The 14,065-nt window shown below is 35.5% G+C and overlaps 1 long non-coding RNA gene across 1 annotated transcript; it reads right to left on the bottom strand.

The window, feature by feature from the left end:
- Window positions 1-4,017: 4,017 nt before the first annotated feature.
- LOC127854891 (uncharacterized) lies at window positions 4,018-8,331 on the bottom strand. Its single transcript, XR_008037186.1, has 3 exons — window positions 7,703-8,331; window positions 7,268-7,505; window positions 4,018-6,058 (listed from the first exon to the last, which is right to left on the bottom strand). It is a non-coding gene; the product is annotated as an uncharacterized LOC127854891 (long non-coding RNA).
- Window positions 8,332-14,065: the final 5,734 nt, after the last annotated feature.

The raw sequence follows: 14,065 nt of genomic DNA, 5'->3' as shown, positions 1-14,065 counted from the left end.
TACTATGAAATTAAATAAAATATAATTTAAAATTATAAATAAATAAAATATAAATTAAAGAAATAGAGGGAGATTATTTAAAAACTACGGCAGAAAGAGTTATAGTTCATGTTCCCTGCAGTTCTCATATTTGCCATCTGTTTATATTTCTAGTTACAAGTAAATCCCTTCAGTAGATTTAGAGTTATGCTCCGGAAAAAAATTTACTTTGAAATTATATCAATAGAGATAATTAAAAAACTAAGGTAGATAGAGTTATGGTTCTTAGTCACTGCACTTCTCCTACTTGCCATCTGTTTATATTTCAAGTTTCAAGTGAATCCCTTCAGTAGATTTGGAGTTATGCTCCGGACAAAAATGTACTTTTAAATAAAATAAAGGGAGATAATTCAAAAACTAAGGTAGATAAAGTTATGGTTCTTAGTCACTGCACTTCTCCTACTAGCCATCTGTTTATATTTCAAGTTTCAAGGACATCCCTTCAGTACATTTAAATTAACTTTGAAATTAAATAAAGGGAGATTATTCAAAAATTAAGGTAGATAGAGTTATGGTTCTTAGTCACTGCACTTCTACTTGCCATCTGTTTATATTTCAAGTTTCAAGTAAATCCCTTTAGTAGATTTAGGGTTGCTCCAGACAAGAATTTAGTTTGAAATTATATAAAGGAAGATAATTCAAAACTAAGTTAGATAGAGTTGTGGTTCTTGGTCACTGCACTTCTCCTAGTTGCCATCTGTTTATATTCTAAGTTTAAAGTAAATCCATTAAATAGATTTGGAGTTATGCTCTGGAGAAAGTTTCGGACGGACGCACAGACGGACGGACGCACAGGCGGACGGACAGGATTAATTACTATATTTCCTCCGAAAAAAAATTGGCGGGGATAATTAAATTTCCTTGTCATAGACATTAAACAACATTTTTATATTTCAATAAAAGATATTTGTGGTGTAAATTGAATAGTGTATTTATTTGTAATGTTGCTTTGCATATATTTTCCTGTATTTCATAAGGCTTATAAACAGTTTTGAGTTCTGTTATTCCGATATTCTATGCAATAAAGAATGCCCCCCCCCCCCCCCCCCAAAAAAAAAGCAACAAGTATCGTTGAAAAAAGATGGTTGCTCCCATTGTTTAACCTTGAGAAAATATATTATTAGCCTCGGTGACATAACCTTGACCCCAGTGGCCTTCAAGCCTCATCAAAAGGTAGAGGTCCATGCAAGGTTCCTACATGCCAAATATGTAAGAGATCGGTAAAATATTGAAGGCGCTATGAAAAACTGTAACAAAAGTGTGACAGAAAATCTATTATAAGCCTCGGTGACCTTGACCTTGACCCGTGTGACCTCAATCCTCATCAAAAGGTAGAGATCCATGCAAGGTACCTACATGCCAAACATGTAAGAGATCAATAAAATATTGAATGCGCTATAAGAAACTGCAACAAAAGTGTGACGGAAAATCTATTATTAGCCTCGGTGACCTTGACCTTGACCCCAGTAACCTCAAACCTCATCAAAAGGTAGAGGTCCATGCAAGGTTCCTACATGCCAAATATGTAAGAGATCGGTAAAATATTGAAGGCGCTATGAAAAACTGTAACAAAAATGTGACAGAAAATCTATTATAAGCCTCGGTGACCTTGACCTTGACCCCAGTGACCTCAAACCTCATCAAAAGGTAGAGATCCATGCAAGGTACCTACATGCCAAACATGTAAGAGATCGATAAAATATTGAATGCGCTATGAGAAACTGCAACAAAAGTGTTACGGAAAATCTATTATTAGCCTCGGTGACCTTGACCTTGACCCCAGTTACCTAAAACCTCATCAAAATTCAGAGGTCAATGCAAGGTACCTTCATGTCAAATTTGTAAGAGATCGGTAAAATATTGAAGGCGATATGAGAAACTGTAACAAAAGTGTGACGGAAAATCTATTTTTAGCCTAGGTGGCCTTGACCTTGACCCCAGTGACCTCAAACCCCATCAAAAGGTAGAGGTCCATGCAAGGCACCTACATGCCAAATATGTAAAAGATCGGTAAAATATTGAAGGCGCTATGAGAAACTGTAACAAAATTTTGACGGAAGGAAGGAAGTACGGAAGGACAAACTGGCAACTATATGCTCCCCGAAAATATTTTCGGGGGGGGTCATAAAAATAACTAGAGGGCCTGAAAGGCCCAGAGTCACTCACCTGAGATAACAAGATTTTATTGGAACAAATCTTCTGACCAAGTTTCATGAATATCAGAAAATAAATGTGGCCTCTAGAGTGTTAACAAGGTTTTACTATAGCCATATAAGGAAAAATACCCCGCCCCCTGGCAGCCATGTTTTTCAACCAACCGGCATTATTTTTGAACTCGTCCAAGATATTATTGGGATAAATCTTCTGTCCAAGTTTCATAAAGATCGGACAGTAAATGTGGCCTCTATAGTGTTAACAAGATTTTACTACAGTCATATAAGGAAAATGCCCCGCCCCTTGGAAGCCATTTTTTTCAAGCAAACATAATTATTTTCAAACACATCCAAGATATCATTGAGACCAATTTTCTCACCAAATTTTATGAAGATTGGACAATAAATGTGGCCTTTAGATTGTTAACAAGGTTTTACTATAACCATATATAGCCATATAAGGAAAAATGCCCCGCCCCTGGTGGCCATGTTTTTAAAGCAACCAAACCCATTTTCGAACTCATCCAAGATATCGTTGTGACAAATCTTCTGACCAAGTTTCATGATGATCGGAAAATAAATGTGACCTCTATAGTGTTAACAAGGTTTTACTATAGCCATATAAGGAAAATAGCCACGCCCCCGAGGTGGCCATGTTCTTTAACCAACCAGCATCATTTTTAAACTCGTTCAAGATATTATTGGGATGAATCTTTCATGAAGATCGGACTATAAATGTGGCCTCTAGAGTGTTAACAAGATTTTACTATAGCCTTATATAGCCATATAAGGAAATATGCCCCGCCCCTCGGCTGCCATGTTTTTCAAGCAAACGTAACCATTTTCAAACTCATCCAAGATATCATTAAGACAAATCTTCTGACCGTATTTCATCAAGAGTGGACAATAAATGTGGCCTCTAGAGTGTTAACAAGATTTTACTATAGCCATATTAGGAAAAATGTCCCGCCCCCTGGTGGCCATGTTTGTCAACCAACAGGCATCATTTTCGAACTCCTCCAAGATATAATTGGGATGAATCTTCTGACCAAGTTTCATGAAGATCAGACAATAAATGTAGCCTCTAGAATGTTAACAAGATTTTACTATAGCCATATATAGCCATATAAGGAAAAATGCCCCGCCCCTTGGCAGCCATGTTTTTTAAGCAAACGTAACCGTTTTCGAACTCTTCCAAGATATCATTGAGACCAATCATCTGACCAAATTTCATGAAGATTGGACAATAAATGTGGCCTCTAGAGAGTTAACAAGGCAAATGTTGACGCCGCACAATGGACAACGCACGACGGACAAAAAGCGATCACAAAAGCTTGCCATGAGCACGTTGTGCTCAGGTGAGCTAAAAACAACAAGAAATGTTAATCTTTAATCAGTTTGTCCGACATGTGTATAATTGTCATCATATATTAATAGTTTTACTAAATATTGTGCCCGCAGACATAACTATACATGTTATCATTACATTTCTGTGAGTAAGCGTGTTTAAAGTAGCTTTTTATGACTAAAATATCACATTTGCATAAAAAAGTCACTTTTATGATGTCTGCTACATAAAACACGATGTAAGAGGCAACAATAAACAAATATGTGTCAAGGTTACTGCCTGTCCTTGAAAATGAACGGTCTTTACACCCATATGTCTATTATCCAAGTAAATATTTAAAATAATTAAATGTGTAAACAAAATTCAAGGAGTTAATATGACGATATGATAGAACTATTCAAATAAATAAATTATTCATTAGCTACAGAGCCTGTGCTAAAGTTAAAAGTAAAAAGGTTCAGTCTTTGTCACTGGACTTTGAAAATTGCAGCTATGGAAGTTTAATTATTTTAATAGTTATAAGTGACCATATTAGATGACATTATAAGTGATTTCTTTTTTAATATAAAACTAAAAAAGTCATCTGTTTCTCTGATTTGTTTTATTATTGACAAAAATCACTAGTTGAAAGAGCTAAAATTAGCTTCATTTTCAAGTATTTCAACTTTGAGATGCTCAAGACATACATGTTTTGAGTCTCACTCTGTCCAAACTTCCAAATATTATGAGCAAAACTTCACAAATCAGAAGCCAGAATGTTAATACTTCATGTTTTCAAAAATTAACGGAAGTCCTGTACAAACTAAATAGACTTAACTTTATAGAACAGAAACCTACATGCTTTAATTCACCTATTAGCACACTGGCCCGTTTATGATATAAAAGATGCAATAGATCTCTATCAGGCATAATGATTCGGGCTAGTGGTTGAAATATATTTCTTAGAAGACTGTAACAGCGTCTTTTATTTTATTTTTCAAACTTTTTCTGGCCTGCAATATGTATTATTGCAGTACTGTTTTGCTCATTTGCGTCTACACATCATGTTTATTGAATAAATGAATATATAAACTATCACATTTTACATTACTGCATTTCAGCATTATTTTTTTACAACGAAAACCATTAATTTTTACTTAAGTCACATCATAAACAACACTACTGTCATTCATTCTTTTCTATAATCACATCAAGTATTCACGCAGTAAATAGTCTAGATGGTCGTAAAATTAAATCAAACTTGAATAAAAAATTAAAGATCGGGCATAGATACCATTAAAAAAAAGATACAGTCAATTAAGCTGATATCATTAAAATAATTTGAATGTAAGACACAACAATAAATAAGTAAAACAGCAATTTTCCAACAATTTGCTTTTTTTTTCTAAAAAATCAATTAATCTTGGTTAATTCAAATATTGTCAAGACCCGGGCGTACATTGTCCAGGGTTTTTCATGGAAATAAATGGAAAATATGGGGCTGGAGTATTCGGACTAAGTTTCCAGCCTTTTCCAGCGTCAATATTTATAAAAAAAAAACGGTGGAAAATTGTCCATGTTATGCGGAAATAGCCTGGAACAATTTCCAGCCTGAAAGGGAAAACCTGGAACATTTTCCAGGATTTTCCAGCCAGCAAGGAAAAAATACCGTCCGAATACTCCATGGAATCTGGAAAACCATGGAAAATTCCCTGGTTTTCCAGATAACATGTAGTATTCGGACGGTATTTTTTCCATGCTGGCTGGAAAACCCTGGAAAATGTTCCAGGGTTTTCCATGTTTAATATTCCATGGTTGCCTGGTATAACATGGAAAATTGTCCAGCTTATACCATGGTCACTGGAAAGGAAAAATAAATTCCTGGTCTACAAAACTGAATACATGCATACACATCTTCTAGGTCCATTATTAAAAAAAAACTTGCCATTACATAGAAGAACACGCCTGTCTTTACTTAAACAATAAAACGAAGCAAAATAACAGTATACTACCCTCAAAAAGAGTATTCAAAGCAATACAAATACAAATAAGTCCAGTAATGTACAGTCACAAACCTTGTAACAAGAACACCGCATAACGGATGCCAACGCTCGGCTGCGGGTGCAGTTTTGAGAAGAAATGAAAGCTTGTCAGAATATTTTTTTAGCGGTCACAGTGATCTTGACCTTTGACCTGGAAGCACTTTGATTTAAGAGCCAATGTTAAGGTTTTAGCACGACGCTTATGGCGGACGACACGACAATACTTCGGGTTTTCTCCGAAAACAACCGAGCTAAAAACTATATGCAAGAAACAAAAGAAACAATGATAAATGGAAATTCTTAAAACGTGTTTTGACACAGTAGTTATTTTAATATTTATGTCACAATATGAACACATGTGCACCAGGGTACTGATTTTAGTATAGAACTCCCATCATTTTTTAAAACTGTTTTTTTTAATTTGCTGTGTTTCAGCAGGTTGCGGATCTTCTCTCGCACTTGCACAGGTTTTACCTTGTACTGCCCCTGCATGATCTCTGAAAGAAAAAGCATAATAGATTTTACATTCATCTTAGTCACTGCGCAGCAATCATGAGATGGAGTTTCTTTATTCTAACTCTCATTTATTATTAAGTCTACTTAAGATATTTCATATTGATCACTACATAAAGCAGTATATCTATTCAAATTGTGTCTACTTGAAAGTTATTCATTTCAGTAAACATTTATGATTTAAAGTAGTAAACAAGTACTTTGTTGGCATAAACTGAAATTTATACTCTGAAAGTTTGCAAGTGAGTTTTCGATCTACTTCCAGAAAGAAAAAAAACGTAACGAAAAAAAATCATATTACTTTCTAACAGATCCAATCACGACTTTAACAATAACTCAATAACACTTTGATTTAGTAACCAGTGGGGGTAATCACGTGATAGTCAAGATGGCGACGGCCATACCGAGACAGTTATTTAACGCCGTTTTATACCTTTTATTACTTCTGTTATTATTTTAAATTACGCTCACTTTCCAGCCATATCAGTAAAAAGGTGATTAGCGTTTATTTCGTATTTAAATACGCTTTATATCTCGACTTTACTCCCCGCAATTTTTTTAAAGGAGCCCCAATTATAAGGTCATCCGCTAAGAAAGTTCGCACCAAGTAAAGTCGAGATATAGAGCGAATATTAGTATGAAATAAAAGCCAGGAACTTTTTTCCTAATGTGGCTGGAAAGTGAGCGGAATAAAAAATAACAAGATATGTGTTTGTCAGAAACACAATGCCCCCTTCTGCGCCGCTTTGAAGCCATATATTTAACCTTTGACCTTGAATGATGAACTTGACCTTTACCACTCAAAATGTGCAGCTCCATGAGATACACATGCATGTCAAATATAAAGTTGTTATCTGAAGCGACATAGAAGTTATGAGCATTTTTCGAAACCTAAACGCGACACCTATGTGCAAAGTGTGACGGAAAGACAGACTGACAGACGGATGGATCACTATATGCCCTCCTTCGGGGGCATAAACATTATTTTGTATAGTTACAAACCTTCTATTAAATACCATATCTACTTAAAGTGTATGCATATTTACTACACAATAGGTTCGAAAAAGTGAGAAACATCTCTATTTTGAACTTTTCTATTTCAAACTATTTTTAACGGCCACTTTGACTGCGCATTTGCTGGTAATACTTTTAAAACATATACTCAATAAATGCAATAACCTGTATAAATTTACCTCTCAACAAATCCAGCTTGTCTTGGTCAATGACAGGTATATGCTCAACACCAGGATGCGGTTTTCTCTCTCCTGTTCCCTTTGAGCTGGCAAACTTGTGCAGGGTAAAAACCTTGTCTAAAAGTCCATACATCATGAGGTAACATCCCCCTTTTGCTCCATTTTTGGCAGCCGATGTGCACACTATCCTTAGGATCTTCTGTTCAGCGTAAATTGTGCCTTGGGGCAAGAGTTTACCCTTCAAAATTAAAATATAAAAGTACTCATTAAATATGAGGGAAAGCAATCTGTTTAGTATCATGACCAGAAATAGCTCAAAGTAAAATTTAAGATGACAATAAGCATAAAACCAAGCCATTATAATTCACTGTACACAACATTTACACTTTTTCATTTGTATGTTTATGTATTTGTGTTTCAAATATAGACACAAACCTGTTCAGTAGTTCAGAGCATTCAACAAAGGTCCATCATAACTCACTGAATCACTCTTTTCAGCTTTTTACACACAGAATGTTGATTTGTACAGACAGTTTACTTAATTATTTCAGAATGTTCATCAAAGTAAGTTATTTCATCATATTATCAAAACTTCAAATGAAAAAGTCCAAACATTGCTTTGAAACTACATTTCAAATTTTCAAGCCACAGTAACAAGTCTTGCAAACACCTCGCGATTATTATCATTATTTTCAAAATTTCTGACTCACTCTGAACCAGAGTCTGTCTTATCTGTTTGTAGTATCATATTACCCTTGCTGTCTTTTTTCTAACTGGGGGAATACAAAGATAGAGGGACCGAATTGACATCTTACAACAAAACACTACTGATTAACAGGGATACATTTACTGGACAATTTTCAACTTGCATACAGCCCTTAATTGATCAAGTTTACTCTAAGAGCCAAAATTCAAAGATATGTTAAATACATAGAAGATTTACATGTACTTTAAGTGTTGTAAGGTAAACTATCATAACAAAGGGATCTTATTGTAATATAATGGCATTTGGTACACAGTAAGGTTACGTCTAATATTGCAATTGTGTGATCAGATTTTTTTAATTTTAGTTCATTTTACCTATTTCATAATAAAACTTTACATGTATTTCAAGGTCTTTATAAGAATATAAGAAAGAACTTAGCTAACTATTTTGAATGATATTTTTTCTATATTGCTTTCCGTGTAATTATATATCATATAATTTTTTATGTAATCAAACTATGCAAATTGTTGTACTGTAAAACCATTAAATTTCGTGTGGTACGAATTTTCGTGGATTTCGTTGGTCAGCTGAACCACGAATTCAAGTACCAACGATTATTTATACATTTTTAATCCGAAATCGGTCATTTCTGAATGTCATTTCCGATTTTTGATTGAGATATGCTAGTTAATACAATATGTTGTTTTTTTTATAAGTGTTTGGGTAATAGTACTTTTAAATCAACCATGGTATTTAAACTGTACATCAACGATTGTTTTCTTTTACGTGACGTCGTCATATTAAAAGTTTGCAGATTTATCACAAATGTCAATTAGTGCCAATTAAAGTTAAAAGAGACATAACTATTTTCACACGTGTATTTTGAGGACCTTATTACTCAATTGTTACTACTAGGGGACCGAGTGCGCTGAGAATTGCAAATATTGTCAAAACAACATTGATGGCAATTAGCGAGCGGGGACCCACAAGTGCGCAGCTTTATCGCTGTAATAGACAATTATCGGCAACAATGTCATGCTTCAGTACATATCAACCTCAAGTCTTGCTGTCAACACAGATAAGCAGATTATGCTTTGTTATTACTCTGGTTGTTTTAATAAAAGTTAAATATTAGGACAATCAGTCTTCCCCGAAAATTTTAAATCCACGAAATTACGTGTCAACGAATTAGTTGTTTATTATTTAACCACGAAATTTCATACCGACGAATTTCTGTACGTATGTTTTATTCATATGTTGTGTAAATTGTTGAATTGTGTTTAATTTTGAATAAAATGTGTTGCATTTTTATAAGTTATTTTCTCCTCTTAAAAAGTCTCAGTTTTTTCCAGGGTCAGCTGAAGATGTTAAAGTATTTTCCATGCTTAAAAAATTCTATGTTCAACTTTCCATGCTATCTGGAAATATTGTCCATGGTTATCCAGCCTATATCCAGCGTTTTCCATTCCTTTTCCATGCTTTACCATCCAAGGCTGGAAAATGCTGGAAAAAAAGTCCACGTTTCATGGACATTTCAAGAACAAAACCCTGGAAAACCCTGGAAACTGTTTCAAATTCCAGGGATTTCCATGGAATTCCATGTTATACCATGGATTTCCAGCCTAAGTTCCATGATTACCCTGGACAATGTACACCCGGGGAGTCTGACAAGAACAATAATTAAAACAAGAGCTCCACGGTAGGAGACAGATGTAGGAGACAAGGCCTTGGCACTCATTTCTCAATCCTTTGATGACAAATCGAACAGAAACCAATTAAACAATTATGTCACAGTGACCTTGGCATTTGAACTAGTGACTCCAATTTCAATTGGGGTCATCTACTGTCAAAGGCAAATCCACATGTATTATGCACAAGTATCAAGCCAATTGGTCAATGTGTTCACAACCTATTGATTGGAAATGATTTTCACACTTATTGTGATAGTGACTTTGACCTAGTGACCCCAATTTCTTATCATCTCTTATAATCTCCATCTACTGTCCAAGGTCAATGCATATGGGAATATCAAGCTAATTGGTCAATCAGTTGACAAGTCATTCATCTGAAACGATTTTCACACTTATTGTGACTGATCTTTGACCTATTGACCCTAATTTCAATAGGGGTCATATACTGTTCAATGCACATAGGAAGTACATGTATCAAGCCCCCTGGTGCACATCTTTATCAACTAACTGCAAACATGACTTAACTTGCCAGAGATATCATAAGCACAAGTTACCCCCTGGGAGAGGCAAATTTTGACCCCTGAGGCATAGCTTGAACAAACTCAGCAGAGGACCGCCATATGTTGTTTTATGCCAAATAAAAACAAGAGCTGTCTCAATAGGATGACATATGCCCCCGAAAAACGGCTTGATAGAAGTTATGAGCATTTTTCGATACCTAAAGTTCAAGGTCAAGGTCAAAGGGGTCAAAATTTGTGTGCGTATGGAAAGGCCTCGTGCATATACACGTGCATACTAAATATGAAGGTTAAATCTGAAGCGACATAGAAGTTATGAGCATTTTTCAAAAGCTAAACGCAGATTTCGAAACCTAAATGCTGACCCTAAGTTCAAGGTCAAAGGGGTCAAAAATTGTGTGCATATGGAAAGGCCTTGTCCATATACCCATGCATACCAATTATGAAGGTTACATCTGAAGCGACATAGAAGTTATGAGCATTTTTCAAAAGCTAAACGCAGATTTTGATACCTAAACGCGGTCCATAAGTTCTAGGCCAAGGTCAAAGGGGTCAAAATTTTTGTGCGTATGGAAAGGCCTTGTCCATATACACATGCATACCAAATATGAAAGTTACATCTGAAGCGACATAAAAGTTATGAGCATTTTTTGAAACCTAAACGCAGATTTCGAAACCTCAACGCGGATCCTAAGTTCAAAGTCAAGGTCAAAGGGGTCAAAATTTGTGTGCGTATGAAAAGGCCTTGTCCATATACACATGCATACCAAATATGGAGGTTACATCTGAAGCGACATAGAAGTTATGAACATTTTTCGAAACCTAAATGCAGATTTCGAAACCTAAACGCGGACCCTAAGTTCAAAGTCAAGGTCAAAGGGGTCAACATTTGTGTGCATATGGAAAGGCCTTGTCCATATACACATGCATACCAAATATTAAGGTTACATCTGAAGCGACATAGAAGTTATGAGCAATTTTCAAAACCTAAACGCAGATTTTGAAACCTAAACGCGGTCCATAAGTTCAAAGTCAAGGTCGAAGGGGGTCAACATTTGTGTGCGTATGGAAAGGCCTTGTCCATATACACATGCATACCAAATATGAAGGTTACATCTGAAGCGACATAGAAAATATCAGCATTTTTCGAAACCTAAACACAAAGTGTGACGGAAGGACGGACGGACAGACGGACGCTCCGATCACTATATGCCCTCCTTCCAGGGCATAAAAACTCTTAGTTTTGCAACAAACTTGGTAGACAACACTCATACAATGTTTTATGCCAAGTACAAAATACATGCATTGTCGTTTCTAATGAAGTTTGAAGTGTTCACTTTATGAGTAAAAGGGAAACAGGTAACAATCAGGACTGGCCAAGTTGTCATTGTTAGATTGATAATAACTAGATTGTGAATTTTTGCAGGTCCTCTCTAAATCTAATGTTTCTGATCATATTTACATCCCTGAATTTAAGATAGTGTGTATATTTTACACAATTTTAAGTTTAATCCACATTAACATTTTACATAAAAATTTATTTAGTTTCCTGAGGCTTAACTCCTTCCTTGAGTTTAAATATACCATGTTAATCCGTCAACGTAAGGTTATCGACGTGTTTAGAAAATTCAACAGCATTTACAAATAGTATAAATAACATTTCAAACCATGTAGTACTGTAAATAGGCTAACTTGGTAATACGATACAAGTTCGTTAACAAATAATGTGCGACACAGTACACAATCACATGACCAGATATCATCTGAATTGTGGTACTCATAAGATTGAATTTCAATGTTTACCGATAGAAAATATCAATAATGATGACAGACAATGTGGTATACTAAAAGTTACCCATAAGCCCTTAGTAACAGGTTCATGTGAGCTGTTCACTTTCCCCTCTAACAAGTTTCAGGTCATACTTATAGCTCTCGATATAAGAAGCGTTTATATGTGACTCAATTTTGCTGGTATTTGACATGTTCATTTTGCATGAAAACTTTTTTAGTTCCCTGAAGTTTGTCTCTTGTCATGAATACAAAAATACCAAACATATCTGTAGATATTTCGATAATTGATAAAAGTTATCAAATTTTAAAGCAAAGGAAGTGTTCTGTAAACATTTCAAATCATGAACTGTAAATAGTTTAACGAGTTTGCAAATAAACCCAGTGATAAGAGTTTTTATTGCAACGAAAGTAGGACAAGATACGCAGTCACATAACCGGATATCACCTGACAGCGGTTACTAAGACAGGCCCATACCCAGGCACTGGGCCCAGGGGCCCGGGCCCCCCCCCCCCCAGCTGGCTGTCTATTTATGATTTTTTAATAATGGGCCTACTGCAAATTGTTCTCACATGAAAGGGCCCACAGTACACTTCCCCGCAATACAAATGCGCAGATGTGTTTTATTGCCCCTGATACACAAGGGGATTAGCGCTAATTTACTCGCCAGTGGAGATAAGCCCCTAGGCTATGTTTTCTTATCATTTTGTACACACATCCCCGATCTGTCAATTACCCATTGTGCTCAATGCTTCATCTTTTGATGGTTGGTTTAACACGTCTTTTGATTGGACAAGGAAAGAGAAACAGCGAATGGATGGAACTGATACAGAAGGTCGTAGGTCTGAACGATAATAGTGTTTTCTCTTTTGAATTCAAACCTCCTCTAGAGTCATACTTTGTTATACATTTCTGTGAAAACTGCGTTGTAGATGATAAACATTTTATTATGGATTTACTTTGAAACTTTAGAGGAGGTTTGATTTCAAAGAGAAAATACTAGTAGGTTATATGTCAGTGACTGACATATAACCATAGTAGTATTTTCTCTTTGAAATCAAACCTTCTCTACAGTCATACGTTATGTTACATTTCATAATAAAGATTTTTAGTTTCAAAGGTTGCTTTTCTTTCTTCATAAAGTGTCATACATTTCTGAAATCTAAAGCTTTAAACATGTGTGTGAATTTCATACCAAGGGGCCGTCGATAAAGCATGTCACGCTTTTTTAACCATTTTTACCCCCACCATTTCACAAACTGTTACAAAATCTTGGACCCCCCCCCCCCTCCCGTAAAGTACGTCACAAACTCACTCTTTCGAACATTTTTTTAAAATTAATACCTATTTCAAATTTAATTTAAAACACAATTCACTATTAAACAGTATTAAAATTTCACTTACCGGTAAAAGAACTTTCACATTACAGGCTTTCATGACTGTAGGGTTGTTACGATGGGCAGTATGAATACTTATCCACGTGTTAACCTCTAATAAAAACTAAATTATAATTAAGATTTTCTTTCAACCATTTACTTACTTAAAATGCAACAGTCCAATAAATTATTTTGTCATTGAAATATGTGTGGAGGTTGTGCCCATTGAATATGCAGGCCCAGCCAAGTTGCCTATTAAACATTCGAACAACACATTCAGGAGATACGCAATTCGTCTTATTTTGACATAAAACTAATTCGAATGTTTCACACATTTTTGAAAATTATTTTAAATTCTACTAAAGAAATAATAAATAAATTAGACATATTTTTGTGACATCACACATGGCCTGACCCACCTCCCCCATGTCACAAACGGTCACACTTTCTTACTCACCCTCCCCCCACCTGGAGCGTAACATACTTTATAGACGGCCCCTAATGGTTAAAGCTGTAGACTTCAGAAACTGAAAGGTGCTGATTTACTTGTTATCATTATTTCCATACATTTATAGCACAAAATAATGTTATATATGCATTAAAATTCACCTTGAACAGTGCCTAATGAAAAAATATAATCGGGAGGGGCAACCTCTCCCGCACCCTCCCCGTTTGGCCCCCCCCCAGTCAAAATTTCCTGGGTACGGCCCTGACTAAG

The sequence above is a fragment of the Dreissena polymorpha genome, chromosome 13 (genome assembly GCF_020536995.1).
Source record: "Dreissena polymorpha isolate Duluth1 chromosome 13, UMN_Dpol_1.0, whole genome shotgun sequence".
Taxonomy (NCBI): domain Eukaryota; kingdom Metazoa; phylum Mollusca; class Bivalvia; order Myida; family Dreissenidae; genus Dreissena; species Dreissena polymorpha.
Note: the sequence above shows the minus strand (reverse complement) of the source record. Positions and strands in the feature narration are given on the sequence as shown.